Genomic DNA, 27480 nt, shown 5'->3' on the forward strand with positions numbered 1-27480 from the left:
ATGGATGGGCTGTGAGCCTGCCTTGGTGCTAATAATGGCACTGTGAACTCATTAAAAATGAGGCGATGCATCATTGCGAAAAAATGGCATTATTAGAGTTACTCTCAATCAATCCCTGAGAAAAGTGCACAGGTTCAGAGGAAGGAGGAAGACTTTAGTCCACCTCCAGAGAGATAAAAAATGCACATCCAGCCAAGGACCTCAGGGCTCAATAAGCACCCTGTACGAATGTCTCAAGGCTCTTCAGAGATGGCATATGCTTCCTTTTGCCTTAAACAACAGCGATTTCTTCAATCACTCAAATTCTCTCTCAAGACATACAAAAATGGGTTTGCCTTTCTCCCTCTTTTTGGGGGGGGGTTCCTTTATTTTATTTTCTGACTATTGTGCTGGGCATCAGCAAATGGTCAAGGGCCACCAATGGATCTTTAATATGATTTCATTTTATTGCTGCAGAAACTACTCCAGAAAGAGATCATGAAATTCTACAGCTACAAGGGACCTTGGAAAACATCCAATCCCACTCATCCAATCCTACTTCATTTTATAAATGTAGAAAAAAGAAGTCTAAAGTGACTTGTCCAAAGTCACAAAGTGAGTGGCAGAATTGAGACTAGAACCGAGGTGTCCTGAATTGTCCCCCTCTGGAATTCTTTCCAGTATTTCCAGGCTCCTCTTTCTTTACAATATATTGATGAGATTCACAATGGGGATAAACTACAGTTACTTCATGCACAATAGTACTCCCTGGCAAGTCCCTCACTCCCATTGGTAATATATTTTAAACCTGCCATGGGGTACCCTTTTGTGAGGCTGTGATATGCCAGTAGGTATAGAAATGTCAAGTATTTTCATTTCATCGGGATGGGGGTAGGAGCAGGGCCCAGAAGTAAGCGATCATTTCCTTCACTTCATGCTGAACGAGCCCTCGGGGGGTGTCATCTGGTTACAGACTTCTAATAAGCTGGGCACTCCCCAGACCACTGTTACAAGAAGGTGACGCTGAAGCATACTCCATGTGCAGGAAATTTTCTCATTTCTGATAATTAGCATCATTGTTGTTGTTTAGCTGTTTTCAGTCATGTTTGACTCCTCAAAACCTCATTTAGGGTTTTCTTGGCAAAGATACTTGAGAGGTTTGCCATTTCCTTCTCCAGCTCATTTTACAGATGAGGAAACTGAGGCAAACAGGGTTAAGTGACTTACCCAGGGTCACATAAACCGTAAGCGTCTGAGGGCAGATTTGAATTTAGGAAGATGACTTTTCCCGACTCCATGCACTGCACTCTATGAACTATGGCGCCACCTAGCTGCTTGTCAGCATCATAGTTGGAATTTAAAGGGAATGTTTGACAGTTGACAATTACAATACACACATTTTTTTCATTTGATATTTACTTCATTGCTTTAAGGTAAAGTGGTGAAGGTATTATTATCCCCATGGCTTGTTTTGCTGGAAGAGTTTGGTCTGAAGCTATTATTTCATCATAATGGGGAAACTCCCAGTATGGAAACTCATTCCACTGTTGCAGTGGATGTTCTGAAATTTCTAGTCTTAGAGAGTTGCCTGGGACACTGAAAGTAAATGACTTGCCCAAGGTCATACATACAGCTAACATGTATCAGAAATAGAACTGAAACTCAGATCTTTCTGACTGCCTCTAATAACCACTACAGCACATTGACTCTCATGTTACACCCTCATGTTACAAAAGAGGAAACTGAGGCACAAGAGAGGTTTTTGCTTGGCTCACCATTCAACCAAAGAATTTTGTTTATACAATATACCCTGCACAGTTGACCCAGAATTATTACACACACACACACACACACACAGACCAATTTCTTTTCAGCATCTCTCCTGACTGACCATTCACTTGTACTGGCATGGTTTTGATGCAGTGAGATCTCCATTCCAGCTGGGCACTCTGCCTTCGATGTTCTCTATAACACCTGGTTTTGACCTCAGTTTTCTCTCTGTTTCCGGTTTAGATATTCTAGCTTTCTCCCCATTCCCTTCAACAAACTGCTCCTAGCCTCTGGTCATATGAAAAACCTGCCCCATGCCTCCTGGGGGGTCATTGTGCTTCCTAACAATGACAGCCAGGTGTGGTGGTACAGGCCTGTAGGTCTAGCTTGCTAAGGGGGCTGAGATTGGCACATCTCTTGAGCACAGGAGTCCTGAGCTGCAGCGGGCTATGCACATTAGGTGCCCTCACTTAAGTTCTGCATTGTTATAGAGAGCCTCCAGAGAGGGGGAAGGGGGCACCAGATTGCCTGAGGTGGGCCTGGATCAGAAATAGAGCAGGCTAATGCTCTCATAATCAGTATTATGTGACTAGGCCCTGAAATTCTAGCCTGGGCAAGATAGGGAGACCCAGGCTTAATTAAAGAAAAAAAAAAAGAAAGATCAATGACAGATGGTTTTAGAGAGAGGACTGCTTTAAAAGACTGCTGTTCTCAGTAAGTGCTGATAGCAGTGATTTGTGCTTATCATCTTGTCCTAGTACAGACTCAGAAGTTAGTCAATAACTGCTTGACATTCCAAAAAGTGCCCTCACATCAGTGAGTCTAACACTGGAGGAAGTCCAGGCAGATAGAGGCTTAGCAATGGCCACCCTTTTAGGGAGAAAAACATGGTTGAGAGTTTCCAGAAGAACTTGAAATTTTTGCTTTGCTTTTGGAAGAGGAGGATCATGAATTACATATACTAAGATGAAAGCATCTATATGTTGTAGTGGACAGAGTGTTGGACCACTAGCTGGGAAGACATGAGTTTGAGTCCTGCCTCAGAGAAGTCTTAGCTCTGTGACCCTTTACATGTCACTTAACCTCTTAGCCTCAGTTTCCCCATCTGTAAAATAAAGAGGTTGAACTTGATGAATTTTAACCTTATTGAAAAACCGAACCAAACAAAAAACACTTAACTATACCCAATGATATGACCAGATCGTCTTGAAGGTTTTCCTTTTATTAGGAATCTTTTGTTTTTCATTATTGATGTGGTTAGAATTTAATATTACCATAAGAACTTAAAATTTTTTTGAGTTCTTCTGACTATTACAGCTTTTTTGAATAAACTTTATGTTATCACTCTGTTTATGGGACCATGCTAATTTCTAAAAGGAGATGATATTGGAGATTTCTCTATTAAGATTATACCTAACGTTCTTTCAACTTTAAATCTGTGATTCTGTAATCCTATGAATCTGAACTAGAAGCATTGATATAATGCAGAGATGTCAAACAAGTAAGTAGACTGGTCAAACTAGATTTGAAATGTAATTGAGAAATTGTTAAGAAAATAAATAAAAATAAAATAGAACATTTGTTGTTGTTGTTGTGTTGTTCAGTTGTATCCATTCTTTGAGACCCCATATAGGGTTTTCTTGGCAGAGATACTGTAATGGTTTGCTATTTCCTTCTCCAGCTCATTTTACAGATAAGGAAACTGAAGCAAACAAGATTAAGTGACTTGCCCAGGGTCATACAGCTAGCAAGTGTCAGACCAGATTTGAATTCAGGAAGATAACTATTCCTGACTTCAGGTCCAGCACTCTATCCACCCCACCACCTAGCTGTCTATAGTAGAACACAGAAAATGTTACCGTGTGGTTTTCTAAGTCAATATGCCGCCCTTTGGATCCTTAGGGATCCTTACGTATGATTTATTGGTCCCCATTTCTATTTGAGTTTGATACTACTGATGTAATGGACTCAGGCAGGGTTGCTTCAAATCCACATTTCTCCTTTACCTGCCATGACCAGTTACTGATTTAGCAAAAGGATCCAGTATTTCCTGAAACCAATAAGTAAATTACTCATTCATTTTAGCAATACTTGTATGTGTAGTGGGATCTGCACAAAAGTCCTTTCCTTCCTGGCATAGACCAGGGGTGGGGAACCAGTGGCCTAGATGCCACATCTGGTCCTCTAGGTCCTCAAGTGCGGCCTTTTGACTGAGTCCAAGTTTTACAGAACAAATTGGACTCAGTCAAAAGGCCTCACTTGAGGACCTAGAGGGCTACATGTGGCCTCGAGGCTGCAGGTTCTCCACCCCTCGTATGGACCTTCTCCTAGGGCAAAAGTACTTATGGAGAAACTGGCTCTTTTCTTTCCATTCCAAGAATTCAAGTGCTTTTTAAAGCATCAGTCCACTGGTAACGAGTGGCCCAGAGGCCCTGGAGAAAGAATGAGGCCTAAGGGCACAATGGAAACCAACAAAAGAGGTACTTCCTTTCTCACCACCAAAGTCCTACACACTGTCAAATGGCTCAGCATCTGGAACCAATGTGGTCTGACATTGAGAAGATGGATTACTATCCACTTTGCCACTACATCCTAGGGACCACTGGGCCTTTGCATCTAACATGCAGCAGAAACCTCCCATATGTATTATCAGGCCCATTTGAATGTGAGCTCCTTGACAGAAGCAACTATCTTGCTTTTCTATTTGCATCTCCAGGGTTTAGCACAGTGCTTCAAAGATAGTAAGTGTAAAATAATTGCTTTTTCCATTCATTCTTTTATTCCTTTTCTTTCCCTTCCCCAATAGACAGAAAGTACTTTTTTTTTGTTATTGTGTCTCACTGTCTAACAGAGCACTTTGCATACAGTAGATATTTAAGAAATTCTTGTTAAATTAAATTGAATTGATTAGCGATAAGGCACGCATTTGGAAAGGTGCAAGAATAATGTGGCAAAGAGGAAATATAATGGAAAAGGATAGAACGTAAAGGAAGGATCATTGTATCTCTTCTATACATGAACATTATTTCTCACAGGAACTCTATGAGGTCTAGTGAGGGCAAAAGGCCCACTAAATAGAGAAGGGGTTCTCTTTAATCAAGCTCAGATATGAATCCCTTCTGCTTCCTTTTTTTTTTTTTTTTGGAGGTGGACAGAGGATTTCACTGGGATGGGGAACTCTATCCAGCAATACAAAATCAACAGCTCATCTGTAACTTAGTATCTTAGAGGCATGTCTGTGAACAATGAGAAGGTAGAAATCATAACAACAACCATAATAATGATGGTAATAATAATACCTAGTATTTGTATAGCATCTACTATGTACTAGGCACTGTCCTAAGCACTTTACAAATATTATCTCATTTTATCTTCCCGTGAGGTATGAGCTATTATTATCCTCATTTTACATTTAAGGATACTGAGAGAGACAGATATTAAGTAACTTACCTAGGGTCACACACCTAGTAAATGTCGAAGGCTGGATTTGAACTCAGGTCTTCCTGACTCCAGGCCTAACACTCTATCCACTGCACCAACTCACAATTAAAGAGCTAGTATGGATCAAAGGCAGAATCTAAATTCAAGTTTTCCTAACTCTAAAGCTAGCCCTCAATCTACTATTTCATGTTGTTTCTTATACTCTACATGCTTATTATGTAAATAAAAAAGCCCTGTGTTCCCAAGCTTTGTGAACCTGAGTGCTTGTAAGGAAAGCTGATGACCATCCTTGCAGAAGGGAGCACATACTAAAGTTCTCAGCCTCCTAGGTGGGAGTAATTAGGCAGATAGCCCATTTTATGTCCAGGGTTTCTTATCAGGGGAAGCCCCTAACACATAATGTGATAATGCTGTATTGCAAGCAATACTAATAAAATAAATCAACCTTCAGACCATGTGTGAGACTCTTATGAACTACCCTTAGACTCTTAACTATCCTTTGAGAACCATTGCCCTAGAGTAGGCTTGCACAACATACGGCTCGTGGGCCAAAAGGATTTTGGGCAGTTGTCCCATGATGGTCACCCAAAATCCTTTTGTGGGCCCATATGTTGGACAGGCCTGCCCTAGAGGCTTCCATTTGGTCTGTTGGACTAACTGCAAACTCTGGTTTAGCAGAATATTGGAGTAATCCGTTATAATACTAGGAGTATGTCCCAGTGGGGATACCTAAGATTCTGAACATAAAAGTACTGAGATGTCACAACTGACATGGAAACATTGCTATGCCTTATGACTGAATGTTAACAGCACCATAAGCATCATTTTTGGTGGCATTTACAGTCTACAAAGTGCTTCATAGTTTACAAGTGTTTCACATAGTATCATCTTGCTTGACTCTCATAAAACTCTTCTCATGATTTTTGATGAAAGGCCATGAAAAGTATTATCATCTTTATTTGGAAGAGGAGTAAACTGAGGCATAGAGAAGTTAAGTCATTGCCCGCTGCTGAAGTGTTGGATCCAGAACTTGAACCCTGCTCCTCTGACACAAAGTATGATATTCTTTTCACTATAGTATAATTACCTAACTAGGGCAATGGATATAGTGCCCAGGCCTGGAGTCAGGAAAACCTGAGTTCATATCTGGCCTCAGACACTTATTAGCTGTATGACCCTGGGCAAGTCACTTGTCCCTGTTTGCCTCAGTTTCCTTATCTATAAAATGAGCTAGAGAAGGAAATGGCAAACCACTCCAGTATCTTTGTCAAGAAAACCCTAAACGGGGTCATAAAGAGTCAGACAGAACTGAAAAATGACTGAACAACAAGCAAATGAATAAATTTTAGGATTACAAAACAATAAAAATAGCTAACATGTTTATGTCATTTGACCTTCACAACAATCCTGTGAGGTAAGCACCGTTATGATCCCCATTTTACATATAAAAAAACTGAAGCACAGAAAGATTACATGATTTGCCTAGGATCATAGGCATAGGATAGCTATGCCTCGGATCTTTACCATTTCATCTCAAAGCATAGTGTTTTGGTCAAGGGCATTCACTAGCTGACACTTGAAAACCAGAAAGAAATCAGAGAAGCAAAATCAACTTTTTGTTTAATTCATTAGGAGCCCATCTTTGGTTATTGAGACTGACCAATCCCCCTAATTCATTGCCTTTAGAGCACCTGCTGAATCCCTACCCATCTCAACTCCTAAGTTATCTTTCTTTTTTTTAAGACAATTGGGGTTAAGTGACTTGCCCAGGGTCACACAGCTAGTAAGTGTCAAGTGTTTAGTCTGAAGTCGGATTTGAACTCAGGTCCTCCTGACTTCAGGGCCGGTGCTCTATCCACCAAGTCACCTAGCTGCCCCCCTAAGTTACCTTTCTTCATCTAGCCTTCTCTGATCTCCTCATCTGCAACACTCTTTTCCCCCATCAGACCTAATGTAACTCTTTGCTTTTCACCTAACCCATTAACCATACATTTCTCAGTAGCATAGTTATCTTTGTATGTAAGTTCCCTGAGGGCCTTGAGGATAACTTATTTAAACTTTTTAACTCACTCAGCACCTTGCCAAGTGCCCCAACTTCACTGCATGATTTACAAGTGTTTATTGAATGAATGAATTCATTCAAACTAAGGCACTAACACTCACTCCTTGTTGAAGAGAATCAGCTACACTGAGGACTGATGCCTAGCTAACCCCACTCTTCTTAGCCTATCCATGGTCCTAGGAACTCAGGTGCCACTATATCACATTTAGAGAAAGAAAAAAAGAATGGAAAGTTTGAATATGCTCGGCAGCCCGTGGATGTATGGGGGCAGGATAGTCATCTTAGGAGGGGGTGTTGTTTAGCAACAATCTGTTCTTTTGTTGGCACAAACCATTTGACCCCTGACTCAGGTTTATCCACTTGGGAACAAGATTATTGTCTCATACATGGTGAGACAGAACTCTCCCTGCTTAAGTAAACAATCAGTTCTGCTGAATCCCATAGAGTCAGGGAAGGAATAAACAGACTTTTCTGTGGGCTCCTTGGGCTTTTTTTTCACCCACACGTGATTTTGTAGAGGAAGCTCTTGAGTCTGTGTTGGCTTCAAGGTCAATTCTCTTGGCATCCAACCTTATGCTTACTGTATCACTCCTCTGGAAACTAAAACTCTCCAGGACCTCAGCCATGGAACTCTTATGTTTTCTCCCCAGGTCTTCTGACTATCAGGGAAGAGGGCGGGGCAGGCAATAAAGAGCAGCACCAAAATACAACTGGACTTGGCTAATTTCAAAATGTAATCAGCTTCTGAATCCCCCCCTAGGAGTTCTCACACTATTGCTTATAATTAAACAGAAAGAGAAGATGCCCCGTGCACAGGGCCCCTTGATGAGGCAGCACCGGCTCACTTCAGCAAATGCTTGGTGGTTGCTCTCCATGGCCTCACTTGGCTTATAGCCACCCTTTTCTATCCATTTGCAGACAATTAATTTTTCTTCAGTTGAATGATATGAGAAAGGAAAACCAAGTCTACATCTGCTGGGACCAAACCAAAGAAGTTTTTTTTGGGGGGGGGTGGCTAGGCAATGGGGTTAAGTGACTTGCCCAGGGTCACACAGCTAGTGTCAAGTGTCAGAGGTCAGATTTGAACTCAGGTCCTCCTGACTCCAGGGCCAGTGCTCTATGCACTGTGCCACCTAGCTGCCCCAAGAAGTTTTTTTTTTCAAAGAAAAGATCTTGAACTTGAGTGTCTGGCGCCAGGAAATCCATGTATGCAAACCCAGTCCCTTACACATTTAAGTGTTTAGAACTAGGCTACCCTGTGAGTTTGTGGAAGGCTATATGGGAGCACCACCATTAGGCTCTCCTACATGTCCTCAACATCTTCAACTAAGTTTTCTTCCTCCTGAGATCTTTGGTAATTTCAGAATTTTCCCCTTATATTTCCCTCCCTCTCACTTTTTGACTCCTTCCCCTGTGAAGGCAATTTCCCTAGGGAGTGAACCCTAAAGTTGTTTCAACCTCCCCCTATGCTAAGATTTCCTTTTTGGCCACCCTCAGACTCCGTTCCAAGTGACTTCTGAGGGGACACGATGGGCCTTAGCTGGAGGCCGGTCCCTTTTCCTTTAGGCCTAGTGGACACATATACACCCAGACATAGACACAGACAGACAGACAGACAGACACACACACACACACACACAAACCCTGCCCCCATTCCTTCTGTTCCTTAGTTCTCTGGTTGAGCACTGTATTATAGCAGAGTGAATTGTCATGCTGTCATCTTAGGAAGAGAAAGCTTCTGGCTTTTGGCTTTCCACAGTGCAGGAAAGGGGGAAGGAAGCAGAGTTGAGTTCTGTTGCAAGCCTATGTGTTAGCTTGTAGGGCCCTGCCAGAAAATGATGTCTGAGGGGGGAAGGGTGCTGAGTAAGCAAGTTAGAGATGAGAGATTAGCTTTCTCTTTTGTTAGTTTACCAGGTTGTTACCCACTTAAGGTTTTTGGTATCCTAGCTGTTAAGACAGTGGAGACAGCTGAAATAAGTTTATTTCTTGAGCATAATCTTCCTTTTGTTGGAGTTTGAGAAGTTTGAGGACTAGAGAAAATGCCTAGTCCACCACATTGTTGTTACGTGACCCAGACCTGACTTTTACAGCAGCTTAACCCATTCCACAATGTATATTGGTCAATGGGCCTCTCATTCACCTTTAAGGTACTTTAGCATTTGGGGAAATTTTGTAAACAGTAAATATTGTATTTGAGTTTTTTATTTTAGTTGATTTATAAAAAAACGCCTATTAATTAGGTTAAGAACTGTATTCCAAGTCATCAACAAGCATTTATTAAGGATCGTACTAAGTACTGGGGATAAAAGGAAAGGTAAAAATACTGTCCCAGCCCTCCAAAAAAAAGTCCTCTTATTGTTCTCATTTTGTTGTGAAGGAGATCCCATTTTTCAAGCACAATCCCAGTGAAAAAGTATATTTATCAACCATTGTATCAGCTAACTAAATTTGAAGAAGCTTGACCATCAGATGGTTGAACACCATCAAACAAGGCTTAGAGACATGATAATATGCCTTTTTGAAGAGAGTACCATTAAAATTAATTATCTGAAATAAAAAGAAACTGAGAACCTAACACCTACGATTTAATTTGCAAAGCTAGCATTTGCATATCAAACCATGTCATCTGACTCCTCAGATGTCGAGGGTCCTGAGTGATTTACAGAGCTGATTTTTATAACAGAATAGAGGAATAGAAAAAAAATTATAGAAACTTGTTTTGAACATAATTCAATCGGGCAAGACAGGTCACCTGACTAGTTAACTTCTCCCAGGTTTTCTTAATCCTACCCCGGAAGTCCTTGTCCTACAGGTGATGTCTTTTGTAATCAGAAATGCTACTTTAAAGGGGCCCACAGATCTTCTAGAAAAGAGAACTTGCTTCAAGGAGTTGAGAGATAAGGGAACTATGACTAGGAAAGGAACTTGTGGTTGGTGTTTGACAAGGTAACAGTCAACCCACTCCTCCCAGCTGCCAGAAAGGTAAACTCAATTTAGGAGATTAAATTACATAATTCCATAATAATTAGTAATCCTAATAGGAGATTAGATTAATTACTTAATTCTACTGGGAACAGGAACTTAACCTTTAAGGATTCACCCCCCCTTTCTCTGGGTAAAAGAAAGGCAAATTTAGCCTTTTAAAAAAACTTTATAATCCTATGATTATTTCATCCCTCTAAATTATCTGCTAATAAATGATAAGATAGCAATCTATCTATTCACTAAATCTATAGGTAACCTCTACTTAAGAGACTATCTCTGTTAGTCTGGCTTGGTTTAGGGTTTGCTTTTCCTAAAGGAGGGAGCTTAATTCTATAGTCAAACTAAAAAAATCAAAGTAATCAATACTAACTGATATCCTTTTCAGTCCCCAAATCAATAACAAATTCTTAAAGCTTGCGAGTGTTTCACATATCTCATCACATGATCCAATCTCTTCACATTCTCTCATCCCCATCTTCCTCAATGAACCCTGCCTTCCCCTCCCTTTATACCCTCTGGAATCCCTATTCCACAGAAAACCAACTCCTCTTCATCCTCTTTCATCCTCTTTCATACTTTTTTCCATCTCTTCACCCTTACTGAGACCTGACTTCCCTTTGACAACATTGCATCCCCAGCTCTGACTGTTCCTTCTCTCACCACCCTCCCCTCCCCCAACACACACACACACACACACACACACACACACACACACACACACACACTTTCAGGCTCTCCCTTTGCCTCCTTCTCTCAGTAACTTTTCCTCTTTTGAAGCGGCATAATGAAGATTTTCTACCCAATCCAAATTATGACATTTGTAGAATGAAGACTTGCTTTCAGTCACATAACCAGTGTCTGACTTTGAGCCCAGTTCTCTGGACATGACACTACAATGCCTCTCATAGGCACAGACATTCATAGCAACCTAAAACCAGTTACATCATAGGCAGTCAAGATGAGACTGAACAGAATCCATCATCCCTATGCTATCGGTCATAACAGTTTGGCCTTGGTCAGCTTGCATAGACAAGTAAGTTCTGAAAACAATAAGTCTCCCATTCCCACTAGAGTTAAAGCAAATAGGTAGGAGAGGAGACTTTTTTTTTAACTGATTCTCCTCTAAAGTAATAGAGACTGAACAAGATGTTTCAAGGATAAGAAAGAATTATTCCCATTGAAGATGAGCTTTTCCTCCTAGAATAGAATCGGTGAGAGTGCAAGAGCTGCCAAGTTATACTGCTGTGAAAAGTTTGATTTGCAGAACTGACAATAGCTTCATGTCTCCGTGACTAGGCTATGAAGAGGGGAGCCCGGAACACTCCCTGTGAAACATTAAGACAGCATCTGGCGAATTTGACTCTCTCAGCTTTTCAGATCTATAAATTTAGAGAAAGCCAGAGGGTGAGCACACCTCGGGGCACACGCAAAGCAGCCACCAAGTGGACTCTCTGATGACTGCAACAGATAGCTGAGAAGGTAACTCCTTCAAGCCATTTTATCCCATCAAACTTAATGATGGCATTAATGACGGCAGCCCATCGGGCTGGGATTCATTAAGTTTCAGGAAGCAAAGATAGGACAGACAAATGGTCCTTCGGTAACATCTCTATGGAATCTCACTCGGCTACCTAGGGTCAGAACTTCCCCTCTCTAGGAACCTAATTTTAATAAATAAAGTAGCCTCCCAGATGCACTAAAAGAAGACCTGGCAAACCTCAAGAGTCCTGAAAGGGATACTGTGACCTCCTGTCAGAGTAAGACCAGCAATAATGGTTCAAAGCTCCTTTTCCTGCCTGCTAGGAATAGGAATATCAATTAGACCCAAATTCCCTAGGAGTCTTCCCTCCCCCAAGTAGCTCTGAATTAGCACTGGTCTCCAGGTCCAAGTTCCTCGCTTCCTCCCAAATCTCTGGTCCTGCTAAATCCGGATAAGATCCCTATTAAAAAACTCTATAAAAACATGAAAAGACTTGCACGAAATAATGAAGAGTGAAATGAGCAGAATGAAGAGAACCTTGTATACAGTAACAGCAATATTGTTTTAAGAACAACTGTGAATGACTAGTTTGAGTATTATAAATACCCACATATGAAGAAAGATGCTATCTGCATCCAAAGAAAGAACTGATAAAAAGTATACATAGAATAATTTACATACATATACACACATATACACACATACATGCACACACATGTATATATATACATCCATACATATATATACATATATATACACACACCTATTTGTGTCTAATGGTAGCCACCTGGGGGGGGAGGAAAGCAAAAAAAAAGAAATTTACATGATAATTTTGTTGTATATTTGAAACGAATAACAAGTTGTGCATAGTAGATTTGCAGTTTCATGTGCAATCATCTTTTTAATTGTACTATGTTATGGAAATACCTGTGTTAGTCCATAAGTTAAAAATAAAATTTAATAATGATTCAACAAATAAATAAATTCTTATTCATTAAAAAAACACTCTAGACCTTACTGATCCAATTCCCTCCAGGGCCCAAGCATTATACTCAGTTCCACCCAGAGGCCCAGTAGACCTGTTTCCTCCATTCTCCCTGACTACGCTTTTGAGAGTATTGCCTCTCAGAAAAAGCTAGCTTACTTGACTTGTCTTGTTTTGAGCACCATGTTTCCTTGTACTAGACCTGAACTGTCCTGAGTCTCTGTTGACACCAACCTCCAGCCTCCAGAGAGTCAAGAGAGGTCCAATCAGTCAGTCAACAAGTAAGTATTAAAAGCTTATTATGTGCCAGGCATTGTGTAAAGCACTGGAGTTTTTTTAAAAAAAAAAAGCCAAAAAATAATCCCTGCCCTCAAGTAGCTTACATTCTAATGGGGGAGACAACAGGTAAATAACCAGTAACATACGAGATATATTTGAGTGAACATATTTTGTGCTTTGATATATAGCCTTTATTCATGGTAGGTATAGGCAATTGGATGGCATGTTGGAAAGAGTGCTGGACTTGAAGAGAAGAAGATCTGAGTTCAAATTCAGACTAAGACACTTACGTGGTATGACCCAGGGCAAGGTACTTATCCTCTTGGTGCCTCCCTATCCTGATTAGTAAAATGGCAATAATAACAGCATCTACTTTCTAGGGTTGTTGAGGCTAAAATGAGACAACATTTGTAAAGTGCTTTGTAAACCTTAAAGTGCTATATAAATGTTAACTATTATTATTACATAGTTGTAGGTCAATAAATATTTGATTATTATTTACTCTTGTCTAAATGGGAGTATTTGTAGTACTATCCAATTGATTTCTTAGGTAGTTAGATTAGAGGAAATCCCATTTAAATAAATAAAATTATGAGGCAGTTCAGAGAAAAAGATAACTTTCTAGCCTCAAAAGTTGTATGTAATGGTTTTGGGTACAAGTATTAGAAAAATATTATTATTTATACTAGCTATCAAATAATGTTATAATGTTAGTGCCTAGAGAAGTGTCTTGTACACAGTAAGAATTCAATATGTATTTGTTACATGAGTGTACTTCTTTGTGGAAGGTTTTTTATTTTATTTTTAAAAATTATTTCTCAATTACATGCAAAATCAATTGTTAGCATTTGTTTTTCCATTCAAATCCTGCCTCATACACTTGACACTTACTAGTTGTGTGACCCTGGGCAAATCACTTAACCCTTATTGCCTCACCAAAAAGAAAAAAAACACAAAAACAAAACATCTGTTTTTTTCATTTTAAATTCCAAGTTTTCTCCCTCCCTTCCCCTCTCCCTCCTTGAGAAGGCAGGCAATTTGATATAGGTTATATATGTTCAGCCATATAAATGCATTTCCATATTAACCATGTTACAAAAGAAAACAGAGTAAAAAAAAAAGAAAACAAACATTTTTAAAGTTTAAAAAGTATGCTTTGATCTGCATTCAGACTCCATCAGTTCTTTCTATGGAGAAGAATAGTGTTTTTCCATCACAAGTCCCTCAGAATTGTTTTAGATCATTGTATTGCTGAGAATAGCTAAGTCATCCACAGTTGATCATCATATAATATTGCTATTACTATGTGCAATGTTCCCCTGATTCTGCTCACTTCACTCTGCATTAGTTCACATAAGTCTTTCCAGGTTTCTCTGAAACCATCCTACTCATCATTTCTTACAGCACAATAGCATTCCATCATTTGAGTGTACTTATAAATTACAAGTCTGGAAGCAGGGAAGTAGGGAAAACAGGAATTGTGATGTAATCCTATTACATTTCATGGCTAGCATATTTTAGAAGCAGCTTTGAACCTAAAGGTGGCTGTGAAGAACCTAAAGCAAGATGGGGGGGTGGGCCCTCATCACAAAGATAAGTGATTTAAAAACAAGATCTATGAATGAAGATCAAAGGAAACCAGGTTATTCACTCAGGAAGGGAAAGCTGAAGATTTAATTGCAATCTTTATGTATACAAAGGACTCTTAAATAAAGGGAAATGACCACATATTTATCAACTTCAGAAAGGACAAATAAGAGAAAACAATTAAACTGTAGTATGAAGGGCAACCAGATAGCATAGACTTCAGTTCCATACTGGCCAGTGACCCTGGGCAAGCTTCTTAAATCCTAGACAAATCTCTGCCCCCAACTCAATGAATGCTAACTTGTAGCCTGTAACGAGGTTATGTGTACCATATTAACATTGCTTCATTTGTTTGATGAAAGCATAACTAAACTGGAATAAGTCAACAGTAGATTTTAACCCCATTAACAATGGTAGAACGGGAAGGTCCTTATGCTCTACTTCCCTAAATTCAAAAAACCAGGGGGAAAAAAAAGAAATTTACACGATAACATTGTTGTATATTTAAAAGGAATAGCAAGTTGTACAAAGTAAATTCACAGTTTCATATGCAATCATCTTTTAAAATTATACTATGTTATGGGGGGAAAAGGTTCCTCTTAAAAAAAAAAGAAAGAAACTGAGGCACCGAAAACTTTTGGGGCAAGGGAGGAGTTACAAGAGCATAAGAAACAGTCAATACTAATAAAGAGTTTACAGTTGAATTAGGAAGATAAGACTCAGATGCATAGGCAGATAAACAATCTTTTGGGGGGTTTTTGGACCAGATCTATAATTTCACTGATATAATAAAGTTTTGTTGAGGAAACTTCCTTTCAACACAGATCAGTCTGTTCTGAAATTTATTAATCTTAGAGAGTTTCCTAAGAGATTAAGTGACTTGCCCAGTGTCATGCATTCAATATGGCAGAGTAAGGAATTGTACCCAGGTTCTTCCTTACTCCCAGGCCAGTTGTGGATCCACTACACCATACCACCTATGAATATCACAACTGGCAGTGTCACAGTTTCATGGTTTGTTGTGGTGTCATCTTGAAAGAATTTACGGTCTCAGACCATCTCCAACCCAAGTAAAGGCATTTGTTGAGAATTATGCCCCTCAGAAAATAGGCCAAGCTCCAAGAAGGAACCAGCAGCTTATCAGAGCAAGTTGGGGATTTTTATAGAACAAAAGATGCAATTACATCATTACAGAATATATGAATATTAAAATATAGGAGGGGGTTGTTAAGGGATTAGGCAATAGGGGAGGGGTCCCAGCCTTAGTGGAACTGCACTTGCAATTACCCATAATGTATATAGAGAAGCCCGCTCAAGGGGGGCATGTATGTATGAAAATGATATTATAATAAGCTTCTCTACATCATAAGTTCACTTTAGGGCAGTTCTTTGCTATTACTGTGCAGGCACCATTGTAGGAAAGCCCCTTCTATGGTTTGGTGGTCCAGCATCCTGGTCAACATTCTGGTGGTGCTGCTTTCTTATTGGCTGGCTATTGTGGTACTGTCTGGGAAAATGGATGGCTAGCTATTGTGGTCCTGTCTGGGGCTAAATGGATGATGTGGTCAGGCAATGCATGCTGCTCAATGTGGCATATGAGGAAGTTAGAATACTGAGTCCATGGGCAGAGGCTAGGATTCCATCACAAGGACATGCCTACTGTTCTAGTGAGGCATATTTGGGATATTGGGTCTGGGAGTCTGTGGTGTGGTTAAAAGCAGATTGTGTGGTCAAATCAGAATGTGCCTGCTGATCAGTGAGGCCCAGAAGGAAGTCAGAATATTGGGGCTGGGGGAAGCTTTATTAGGATTCCATCAGCAGTATATGATAACTGCAAAATGATTGGTGCAGACAGGGTGAGAGGAGTTCAGAGAAAGAGAGAATGCTTATAGGTGGGAATGATTAGAGAAAACCCCAGGAGGGAAGTTGAATCTGAGCTGGGGCTGGATAGAGTGAGATTCAAATGGGAAAGAAGGAATGAGGAGGCCATTCCAGATGGGGGAAATATTGTCCGTTGTCCCTTTTTTTTTTCTTGCAAGGCAATCAGGAGTAAGTGACTTGCTCAGGGTCACATAGCTAGTAAGTGTCAAGTGTCTTGGGTCCTCCTGATTCCAGGGCTGGTGCTCTATCCTGTGCACCACCTAGCTGCCCCATCCTTCATTTTTAAAGAGGACCAATGACATCATGGGATGATGTCTTGATTCCCATGTGAATTGGATATAAGTGAGGCAGGGTTGCACAAAGTCATCAGCCTCACCCTCTCTTTCGGAGTCATTAAAGTCCAGTGGCAGGACAAAAGTCAAGACTAATGGCTATGGCCTTGGATGCAGCGGATGACCTTGGCATCTCTGATGTCTGACCAAGTTCTAAGCTCGCCACAGTGCCTGCTTCAGCTGCCTTTATAGCCTTTGAAACAAATTGTTCTCATCTGCCCATTTTACGGGGCAAGTCTTCACATGCTTGGGGTGGACACCTTCCTAACTCAATGATAGCTTTGAGGTCCTTCAATTAACTTCAACCTGGCTTAGCCGGTCTGCCAAGACAGTTTACCCAGCTGTGGCCACAATACATGCTTCAGCTTCTTGGAGCCACAAGTGAGAGCTGAGTGCCAGGTGGACCCCAAATATGGATGAGTAATTCTTAAAAGGGCTCAGCAATCCCTTACATCAGAGGTGCTATTCCTCCTTGAACACTTTATACAACCCCATATATAGGGGAAGTAATATTAACAGAAATGAAATGGTGGAAATTCCCACAAGTAAACAAGAGAATATCCAGTGAAATTAATAGGGGAATTTTTCCCTCTAGGCAGGGCTTTGCTGGTAAATGCTTAACAATAGGATCTCTAAAACAACATACTACTAAGTTTAATCTGCATTATTAATGTTTTCTCCATCACTTTCTTAAGCATAGACAGTCAAAAAACTGAGTCAAGCCTTGATTTGTAGCATTTGCCGATTTCTGTGGTATAAACACTCACACCGATTAAAAAGTAGCTCTTCCAAACTGTAGCAATTGGCTCCAATATACCTTCAAGAGATTTAAGCCTGTGGTCCCCATGATAGATTTTAAGAAGGTGATTTCATGGGGGCCTGTGAAATTGGATAGCAAAAAATTACATCTTTATTTTCATTAACCTCAAACTGAAATTTAGGGCAGCTACATGACAGAGGATAGAGTACCAGGCCTGAAGTCAGGAAGACATATCTTCTTGAGTTCAAAACTTGTTTCTACCTGTGTGACCCTGGGCAAGTCACTTAACCCTGTTTGCCTCAGTTTCCTTATCTGTAAAATGATCTGGAGCAGGAAATGGCAAACCACTCTAGCATCTTTGCCAAGACCCCAAATAGGGTCACAAAGAGTTGGACATGACTGAACGACTGACCATCAAAAACAAACTGAAATTTAGCATTTTCATCAATTATGAATTTTTAAAAATTGGGGTGGTGGTAGTAGAAATAGGTTTCACCAGCCTGCCAAAAGGATCCATGACACAAGAAACGTTAAGAACTCCAGATCTCCACAGACCAGGTACTGAGATATTTCTCACTAAATCTTGTAAGGAAAGTGTAGGCAGAGAAAAGCAACTTTAAAGGAATCATATTTTCTAGAGGACTGGCAAAGTTGTTGTTTGTTTGTCCTTCATTCTCAAAGAGGACCAATGACTTGAGGAGGAGGATGTCTTGACTTGCAAGTGAATTAGATTTAAGTGAGGCAGGGCTGGGCAAAGTCATCAGCCTCACTCACTCCTCCGGGGTCATCTGAGTTCAGTGGCAAGACCTAGGTCAGGAAGCCTGGATAATCCCAGATGCAGTGGGAGATCTTGGCCTTTTTAAGCTAAACTAAGGTTTTTCCCAGGTGTCAGTTTGTCTAAGACAACACCCGTTGAGAGATTTAATGCTAGGTAAGAAATGAGGCAAAAGATGGCCTCTTTTATCTACTCAAAAAAAATATCAAATTGGTAGGGGAAGACCCTCAGAGTTTCTGGCCAGAACAGAAACAATTGCTATTTATACTCATTCTGAGCCATCAAAACCCAAACAATGACCAAGTGAGACTTGAGCTGGGACCTATTATTAGCCAATCAGTGAGAGTCAGAGTGATTTGGGTTTAAAGGTATATTCAAGTAGCTTCATTTGAATCCCAATGGGTTTTATCAAAGCCTGGTTTTTCAGAGATCTATTTCAAGAAATCATAAAAGGATCTCAAAAGGAAGATAAAGCTGAATAGTACAATTTATGCATAAGGTCCTCAGGGGCAAATAGGTTCTCTGTGCTGTTCAAAGCCAGCACACCACAAGGTCCCAAGGACATATTCTCCTGTTACTTCTGCCTTGACAGTCCCCCCCACCCACTCATCCCCACCTTTTTTGGTTTTGGACGTCTATAAGCAAGATGAAATTCTCTTTGGTTTCAAAAACCTGAGAAAAGATTCAAAATCCTTTGAACTCAGCTATCACAAATAACTCTGGGTATAGAGAAAATGGCAACTCTCTGAGGAGTCCTACTGCTTAGTTATCCTTGGTCACAGCACAACTTGAGATTGATATAATTAGTATTAATAAGTGTTAATAATATTAATCAATATTAATAATACCTTTTAGTTACTTTGGAATGGGGACCTACCAATGCATGCCTACCCTGAATACTCAACACCTGCCAGGTGACAGGTATTTGTTTCTGTTTGTGATTTCAGTGACATTGGGAGTTTCTTTTAGCAATTCAGGTCAGCCTCTGCTAGGACAACTTTGAGTATCAGAAAGCTGCCCAGGAAACTAAGAAGCTGACTGATTTGCTCAATACATGCAACAATACATGTCAGAGGTAGGAATTGCAACCAGAATTTCCTGCCCCAGAGCAATCAATCAATAAACATTTACTAAGCTCCTACTAAGTGCCAGGCACATAGCACTGGTACCTACCAAGTGCCAGTTATCTCTCTACTAAACCATCAAGACAGGTCTCAGAAAAGGGGGCAATCATGAGTCATGTGACTAGATCAAGGAGGCAAATTTTATATCCTTAGGGCAAGCCCTCCTTAATTCAGAACTGACCTGTCCTTCAAAAAGTGATAGCACCCTCAACCAGCATTGACTTGGACATAGGCCACAGAGAGCAGAAGGTGTAATTTTACCAACAACCCTCCAGAGCAGACAAGGTAATTTACATGTGATTCCACTAGCAGGTCTGGAAGAATATTGGGATGATGCATGAGTTCTTTTTTTCATTTATTCTCTCCTTTCTGAGATGCAAAGAAGCTCCTGGACATATCTCTTCATCTTCGGGGAAGTAGTACCAGCTTTCTTTTCTGGCAAAGAAAGGAGCAGCTGGCAGCAGGGGAAGTAATCTGAGTCCGTCTTATTTTCAAGAATGTTTATGTGTCTGTTTTTATAATTATAACTAAGAAAGGTATTCTCAATTTGCAGAAGGCATTTCTGATAGATTCACGTGTGTGTATTAAGCTAGAAAACTCCCCTAAAATCTGTGAGCATACATTTCTTCATTAAACGGCAGTGTGTTTGTGTATCTCAAAATTACTTCTATTTATTGACTGAGTTTGAGTCAATCCAGTCCAGCACTGACCATTTGCTAGAAGATCCCAAGAGCTTCTGCCTGGGAAGGGGAGTAAATTAAGCCTTGAAATCCCTTCCCAGAATAGTGTTGGCAATAAGTATTGCAAGTCAACATTCTTTTCCCATCAAATGCAAAAATACATAATGCGTATATAGGCAATTTTTAACCTTCTATCATTCTTTTTTTTAAAAAAATTAATTTTTTCCATGGGGGAAAATCTATTTTCTCTCCCTTCCAACTCCATACTCCCACTGGAAAAAAAAGGAAAAGGAAAAACAAAACCCTTATAAAAATATGCAATCAAGTAAAATTATTTCTGCACTGGCCATGCCCCCAAAATACATCTCATTTTATACCTTAAGTCCATCAACTCTCTGTCAAGATGTAAATAGCATAGTTCAACATTGGTTCTCTGGAATCATGACTGGTCATTTTGTTGATCAAAGTTCTTAAGTCTTTCAAAGTTGTTTTTCTTTACAATGCTACTACTACATAAATTGTTCTGCTATTTCTATTGACTTGATTCTGCATCAGTTCATAAAAAATCTTCCCAGGCTCTTTTGAAATCACCTCTTTCATAATTTCTTATGGTATAATAGTAATCCATTACATCCATATGCCTTTTATTCCTATTAAATCTGGTCCCACTACCTTCTCTTTTTCTGAAAAAATAATTTAAGGTCTGGTAATACTTCACCAAATTTTCCTTCGAATAGAACAGCTTATTTCAACAAATATGCACTGTTGTTTACTTGCGTCTGACGCTTCATGACTCCATTTGGGGTTTTCTTGGCAAAGATACTAGATTGGTATGCCATTTCCTTCTCCAGCTCATTTTTACAGATGAGGAAACTGAGGCAAACAGGGTGAAGTGATTTTCTCAAGATCACGCAGCTAGTGTCTGAGTCCCAATTTGAACTGAGATCTTGATTCTAGGTTTGATCCTCTATCCACTGTGGCACCTAGCTGCCCAAATAAATATGTATTGAGTAATGTAATGTAATAATGTAGTAATGTAATAATATTATTATCCTTCTCCCATTATTCCCATTTACATAGTGATCTTTTTTTTCTGGAAAGAGAAAAAGATATCCCTTACATCTTCGCGGTAAGCCATGAACATTCAACACAAAGCACGTGAGTCAAATGTACCCTGAGATTTTGAGCAAAAAGTTTTTGCATATATGTTTATATTATATATGTAATGTACACATCCATATTACATACACACATATATAATATATGTATATATTATATGTAATGAGAACATACACATATTTTATCTATCTATCTATATGTATATATAAAAGCTTTTACAAAAGGAATAGTTACTTTCAAAGGTATAATAACAAATATTCAAACCTATTCCTCCAATTTAAGGGGTACAATGACCCCTCCCCCACACCTTGTACCCCCTTGCTCTCTAGGGAAGATAAGGGGACTAGGTTTATGGCTTGGCTGGGTTCCTATGGAGCACAGTTCTAGTTCTAAGTCCAAAATCCCCTAGGGCTTAGGTCCCAAGCACCCTGCTTTCTCAGGATATCCATGCTGGGCTGGTTGCAGGACTCTGCCTGAAATCCTGGCTCCAAGATATCCACAGCTCAAACCTGCTAGTCAGTAAGGATCTCCTCCAACACTTAAAATCAAAGAGGACAAACAACACAAAATAGAAACAAATATTCCCAGGGCCATTTTTCAGAGCTAGGGTAAAAGACAGGGAGCAGAGAAGGGAGAGTCCCTTCCCCTCTGTTCATGGATGACATCCATAGCTTCACAGGATGGGTACAGCAGATAGAAGTTGCAAAAAAGAGCCCAGCCAAGAGAGGAAATGGTTCAATCTCTCCAGTTTTAAAGCCAGTCAAAGGAGGCTGCCCCCATCCATGTGATAGGGTACTCACTCAGCTCCATATTAGAACAGGGCATGCCCAGAAGCCCCTTAAGGCCAGCTTCATATTAAAATTGGGCATGCTCACAAGACAGGGCTACACCTAATTAGTTGGAAAAAAAGGAACCATTTAGCTAATTTGCCAAACTCTGGGCAATTTGAGAGTACACCTAATTTTGTGAAAGTACATTCTCTTTCACAAAACCACTGGAATCAGACTAAGAACCACCATCAGTAATGTAAATGTAGGATCTAAATTAAGCTATTAAATACTCTGCCTGAACAGACTCCACAGTTTCAGAAAATAATTGATTCTATTAAATACTAGCATTCTCACTAGTTCAAACAAAATTTATCAGTGGCCACCAATTAGCCCATAAATACAAACTTTTAATAATATTAATTGTAGGAGTAAAGTTGATTAAACTATTTTTTACTGCTTTTGTATTACTGTGGCATAGCCAACAGGTCATGCTTTCACTCTTGCTTTCAATAAATATTCAATAAAATATTTTTAATATTGATATTTCAATTCAATTTCAATTGATATTCAATTCAATATTTCAATACATATTCAATAAAAAAAGTCAGGTAGCTGTCCACAACAGGGACAACTGAAAAATCTGGGAAGCCTCTGCCTTAAGACTTTTGTATATGGCTAGGGGCCTAATTAAGAATGATTCCTCAGATCTGGAGATGAGAACTAACTATGATTGACCTAACTCCTCTGGGTAGCCACACGCCTCAACTTTTTCAACATATGTCATTACCTAATAAAATTAATATTAAATGCTTCCTCTGCTCCAAGAACTGTGCTAAGCACTAAGGCTCTAATAAAAAGCAAAAATAGTCCCTAAGCTCAAGGAACTCACATTCTAGTTGTGGAAAACAACATGAAAACAACTATGTACAAATTAGATAGATACAGGGTAATCTGAAGGCAATCTCAGAGGGAAGGCATCAGCAATGAAGGGGTCTGGGAAAAGCCCGCTGCAGAAGGTAGGATTTGAGCTAAGATTTGAAGGAAGAAAAGAAAGGGAGGAGATGGAGATGAGGAGGCAAGAATTCCAGGCATAAGGGAAAGTCCATGAAAAGGCAAGGAGTGGTAGATGTAGAAGATGTAGTGTTGGGTGCAAAGAACAGTAAGTAGGGCCAGTGTTACTGAATCTTACAATAAGTAGAGGGGAATTAAGTGTAGGGACACTAGAAAGGTGAAGGGGCCAATTTGTGAAGAGCTTTAAGAGTTAAATGGAGGATTTTGTATTTGATCTTGGAGATAATAAGGAAACACTGAAATTATTGATGAGGAGACAGACGGGGTCAGATCTGTACTTTAGGAAGAGCTGTTTGGCAGCTGAGTGGAGGGTAGAATGGAGTGAGGAGAGATTTTAGGCAAGGAGACATAAGGCTATTACAGTAGTCCAGATATGAAGTGATGAGAGTCTGCACTGCAGTGGTGGCTTTAATGCTGTAGATGCCCAATATGAGCAGTAAATGACAGATAGTAATACTACGTAAATTAAATAGTATCTTTGTATGATGTGCTATAGAAACTACAGAGGGCAATGAGGTAGGGAGGGTGTGCAGGTTGGTTCTAGGTGGAATATTATATACATTGACAGCCATTGTCTCCATAGTGAATATTTTTGCTTGTGTTTCTATGGTAAAAGGGAGGAGTCAGTTTGGGGGGCACATCTGTATACAAGGACAAAAGACATCAATAAAATATGAGTTTGTTAAGAAAAGAAAGGAAAACTGCAAGATGTGTTTCTTTATGCTTAACATGAGTTATTCGTAACCTTGAATTTCATAGTCCATTGTGTCTAGCGTTTGGGTTTTGTCGGGATTTGCTTCCAAGTTAAAAGTTAAAGGGGCAGCTAGGTGGCACAGTGGATAGACCTAGGGTCAAAAAAACTCATCTTCCTGAGTTCAAATCTGGCCTCAGACACTTACAAGCTGTGTGACCCTGGGCAAGTCACTTAACCCTGTTGGCCTCAGTTTCCTCACCTGTAAATGAACGGGAGAAGGAAATGGCAAACCACTCCAGTATCTTTGCCAAGAAAACCTTAAATGGAGTCACCAAGAGTCAGACACAATTGAAATGATTGAAGAACAACACCTTATTTCAAGGAAATCACAATTCTAGTGTTTCCTTTATAGAAGATCCCTTTAAATCCCAAAGAACAGAGCATGTTGATAAGGGAGAGCAAAGGAAGAAAGGGACAAAGGCCTTCTTACAATGGACCTTGGGTTCAGGCATGTGTTAAGGACAAATAGTGGAAGAAAACCTTAAGGGGCACCCGGCAAACCGAGACGTTGGCCTACTGAGAGGGGAAAAATATGTTATGTAGTTATAAACAAGGTTCAGGAGATGAACCTGGTGCCTCATGGTACTCCAAGGGCAGAGGGAGGGCCAGAACTGCTTAGATAGATAGATCGATAGATAGATAGATAGATAAATAGACAGGTAGATAGAGAGATAGATAGACAGGTAGGTAGGTAGACAGACAGACAGACAGATAGATAGATAGACAGATAGGTAGACAGATGGACAGAGACAGACAGACAGAGATAGACAGACAGACAGATAGATAGACAGATAGGTAGATAGATAGACAGACAGAGACAGACATAGATAGATAGACAGGTAGATAGATAGAGATAGACAGATAGGCAGACAGATAGATAGACAGGTAGACAGGTAGATAGATAGACACAGATAGACAGAGATAGACAGACAGACAGATAGATAGGTAGACAGATAGACAGAGACAGACAGACAGATAGACAGGTAGATAGGTAGATAGATAGACAGAGATAGACAGACAGATAGGTAGACAGATAGAGACAGACAGATAGACAGGTAGATAGATAGATAGATAGACAGGTAGATAGATAGAGAGAAAGAGAGAGCACATTTAAGATAGATAGACAGATAGAGAGAGAGAGAACATTTGTTAAGCATTTACTATTTTCCAGGCTAAGTACTGAAGATATAAATACAAGCAAAATGCTTACCTACCCCCAAGAAACTTACATTTTATTGGGGAAAGTAATCAACCTAATCAATCACGGAGTTGCCTGAAGACACTTTATCTCTTTCCAAAACTGCTATGGAGATTTCCAGCTCAGTCAGAGAGGCAAGATTTGGTTTTTCACAGGGATGGACTCATCCAGATTTCTATCACTAACTCAAAGTTTTGGATGCTTCACCTTGCCCTTCTTCAAGGGTGCAATGCAAATTTGGCAGGCATGAGTTAGCCTTGACAGATATTTCAGGGAAAATCCCAGAGTGCAGAAACAATAATGAGTTTGGAAAGTCAGCCTTGGCTATAGGACACCTTTCCATCCAGATCTGGATTTTGCTGATGATGTAATCGGGGCGGGGATTTATCCTGTGAAGTTTGGATTCAGTCAAAGGGCCGTACTTGAGGACCTAGAGAGTCACATGTAGCCTCGAGGCTGCAGGTTCCCCACTGCTAGAGATACATCCAGAAAGCTTAAATCCTAGCAGCAGCGTGAGAAAACTGAATTCAATTCAAGAAGCATTGAAGTGCCTACTATGTTCTGGGTATGGTTCTGGGCTCTCAGGGTACAAAGACAAAATGGAAACATCAAGGATCTTACATCCTACTTCAAGGATGGAGAGGAAGAAAGAATGACATGTTCATATGGGGTCAATTCAACATCGTTGATCTTTTTATTCCTTTTCTCCCAACTAGGCAGTCTCATAGTCAAAAAAAATGTAAATAAATTCAGACAAAGAGGACCCTTGGAAAATTTGGGTGTTTTTCCCAAGGCAGAATATTACAAATCTACATTCGTACCTTTATGAATCCATATTCCTTATGAATAGTTGCATCCTGATAACAAAATAAAATCAATTGCTAGAATGCTGCTTTAAAAATGATTTAAAGCAGTTTGCTGACTTAGGAAGAAAAAAAAATAAGGCCACGGTGACCCTCCTGAGCAGTGAATTCCCATTCTTAGCACCTCCTTCCACAGTCCCCTAACTCTCTTTCCCTCTGACAGGCCCGAGAAAGTCTCCATCAAAAGGTAGTCACCCAAGTGGAAGATTGATAGAGATACCTTGCAAGGGCAGCCAGGAAAGTCAAATGGTGAAGTTCCCAACAGAAAGATGAATTACCCTGAACTGCGACCAATGTATCCAGAACAAGCAAAATCATGTGCCTCATCTTTTAGGCCTGAACTATTATTCAGAACCTCAGGCTAAATCCCCACTGGAGTCCTTTCCAAGCCAGCAATCTCCCTTCCTACAGAATGAATCCACCCTCTGACAATATGACCACCAAGTGGCTTTGTCTTTACGGTTCTAAGATCCTCCCCTTCTAATAATTTCACCCTTTAAGAAAAAGTTAGCTTACCCTTGAAGAAGCCAAATATGGAAAATTCATACTTGTCTGTCTGCTGCAACAGTCTGCTCCCTCTGAGATCGCCTTCCATTTACACGGGATGTAGCTGGTATACGCACATTACTTGTGTGTTGGCTCTTCCATTAGAATGTTAGCTCCTTGAGGGCAGAGACTATGCTACCACAGTGCCTGGAAAGAGGGAGGGATGGAGAGAAGGAAGGAAGGAAAGAAGGAGAGAAGGGAGGGAAAGAGGGAAGGAAGGAGAGAGGGAAGAAGGAAAGGAAGAAAAGAAGGAAGGAGAGAAGAAAAGGAGGGAAGGAGGGAAAGAAAGAAGGAAGGAAAGAAGCATTTATTAATAATTTACTATGTGCCAGGCACTGGGCTAAATATTTCATAAATATTTTCTCATTTGATCCTCACAACAACCCTGGATGTTAGGTGTTATTATTACGTCCATTTTATATCTGAGGATAGAGGCAGACAGAGGTCATGCGACTTGCCCAGCATCATATAACTAGTAAGCGTCTGAGGCTGGATTTGAACTCAGGTCTTCCTGACTCTAGGAAGAACTAAAATTCAGTTAATATCCAGATTATAAAAAAGTTTCAGCAGGAAAGTAATAAAAGAAATAGGCAAAAAACTTGCAGTTGGTAGAAGACCAGGATGAAACCATAAGAACCTTTATAAACTGTGAACTGTTAAGCTTTTTCATCTGGTACTGGGCATTCCATGTATGCTTCTTGGGTGCCCACTCCCTCAATGCCAAACCTGCTATATCTCCCTTCAGAGTCCTCAGCTACCCTGCAGGGTCAGTAGTGTCTTCTTTCTCTGCTTTTGGCTTGGGCCTCCACTGGCTGTGTGACCTTCATTTTAGAGGATCAAAAACCAGAAGGCTGGTCCCATTTAACTGCTCCATGTATTATATTATAATATTATATATTATATATTATTATATTATAATATTAAATATTATATATTTAAAAGGAAAGGCAAATTGTACATAATAGATTTGCAGTTTCATGTACAATCTTTTTTTATTTTATTTCATAAATTAAAAATAAAATTAATAAAATTTAAAAAA

Source organism: Vombatus ursinus, unplaced genomic scaffold (assembly GCF_900497805.2).
Source record: "Vombatus ursinus unplaced genomic scaffold, bare-nosed wombat genome assembly UNPS02011591.1, whole genome shotgun sequence".
NCBI lineage: Eukaryota > Metazoa > Chordata > Mammalia > Diprotodontia > Vombatidae > Vombatus > Vombatus ursinus.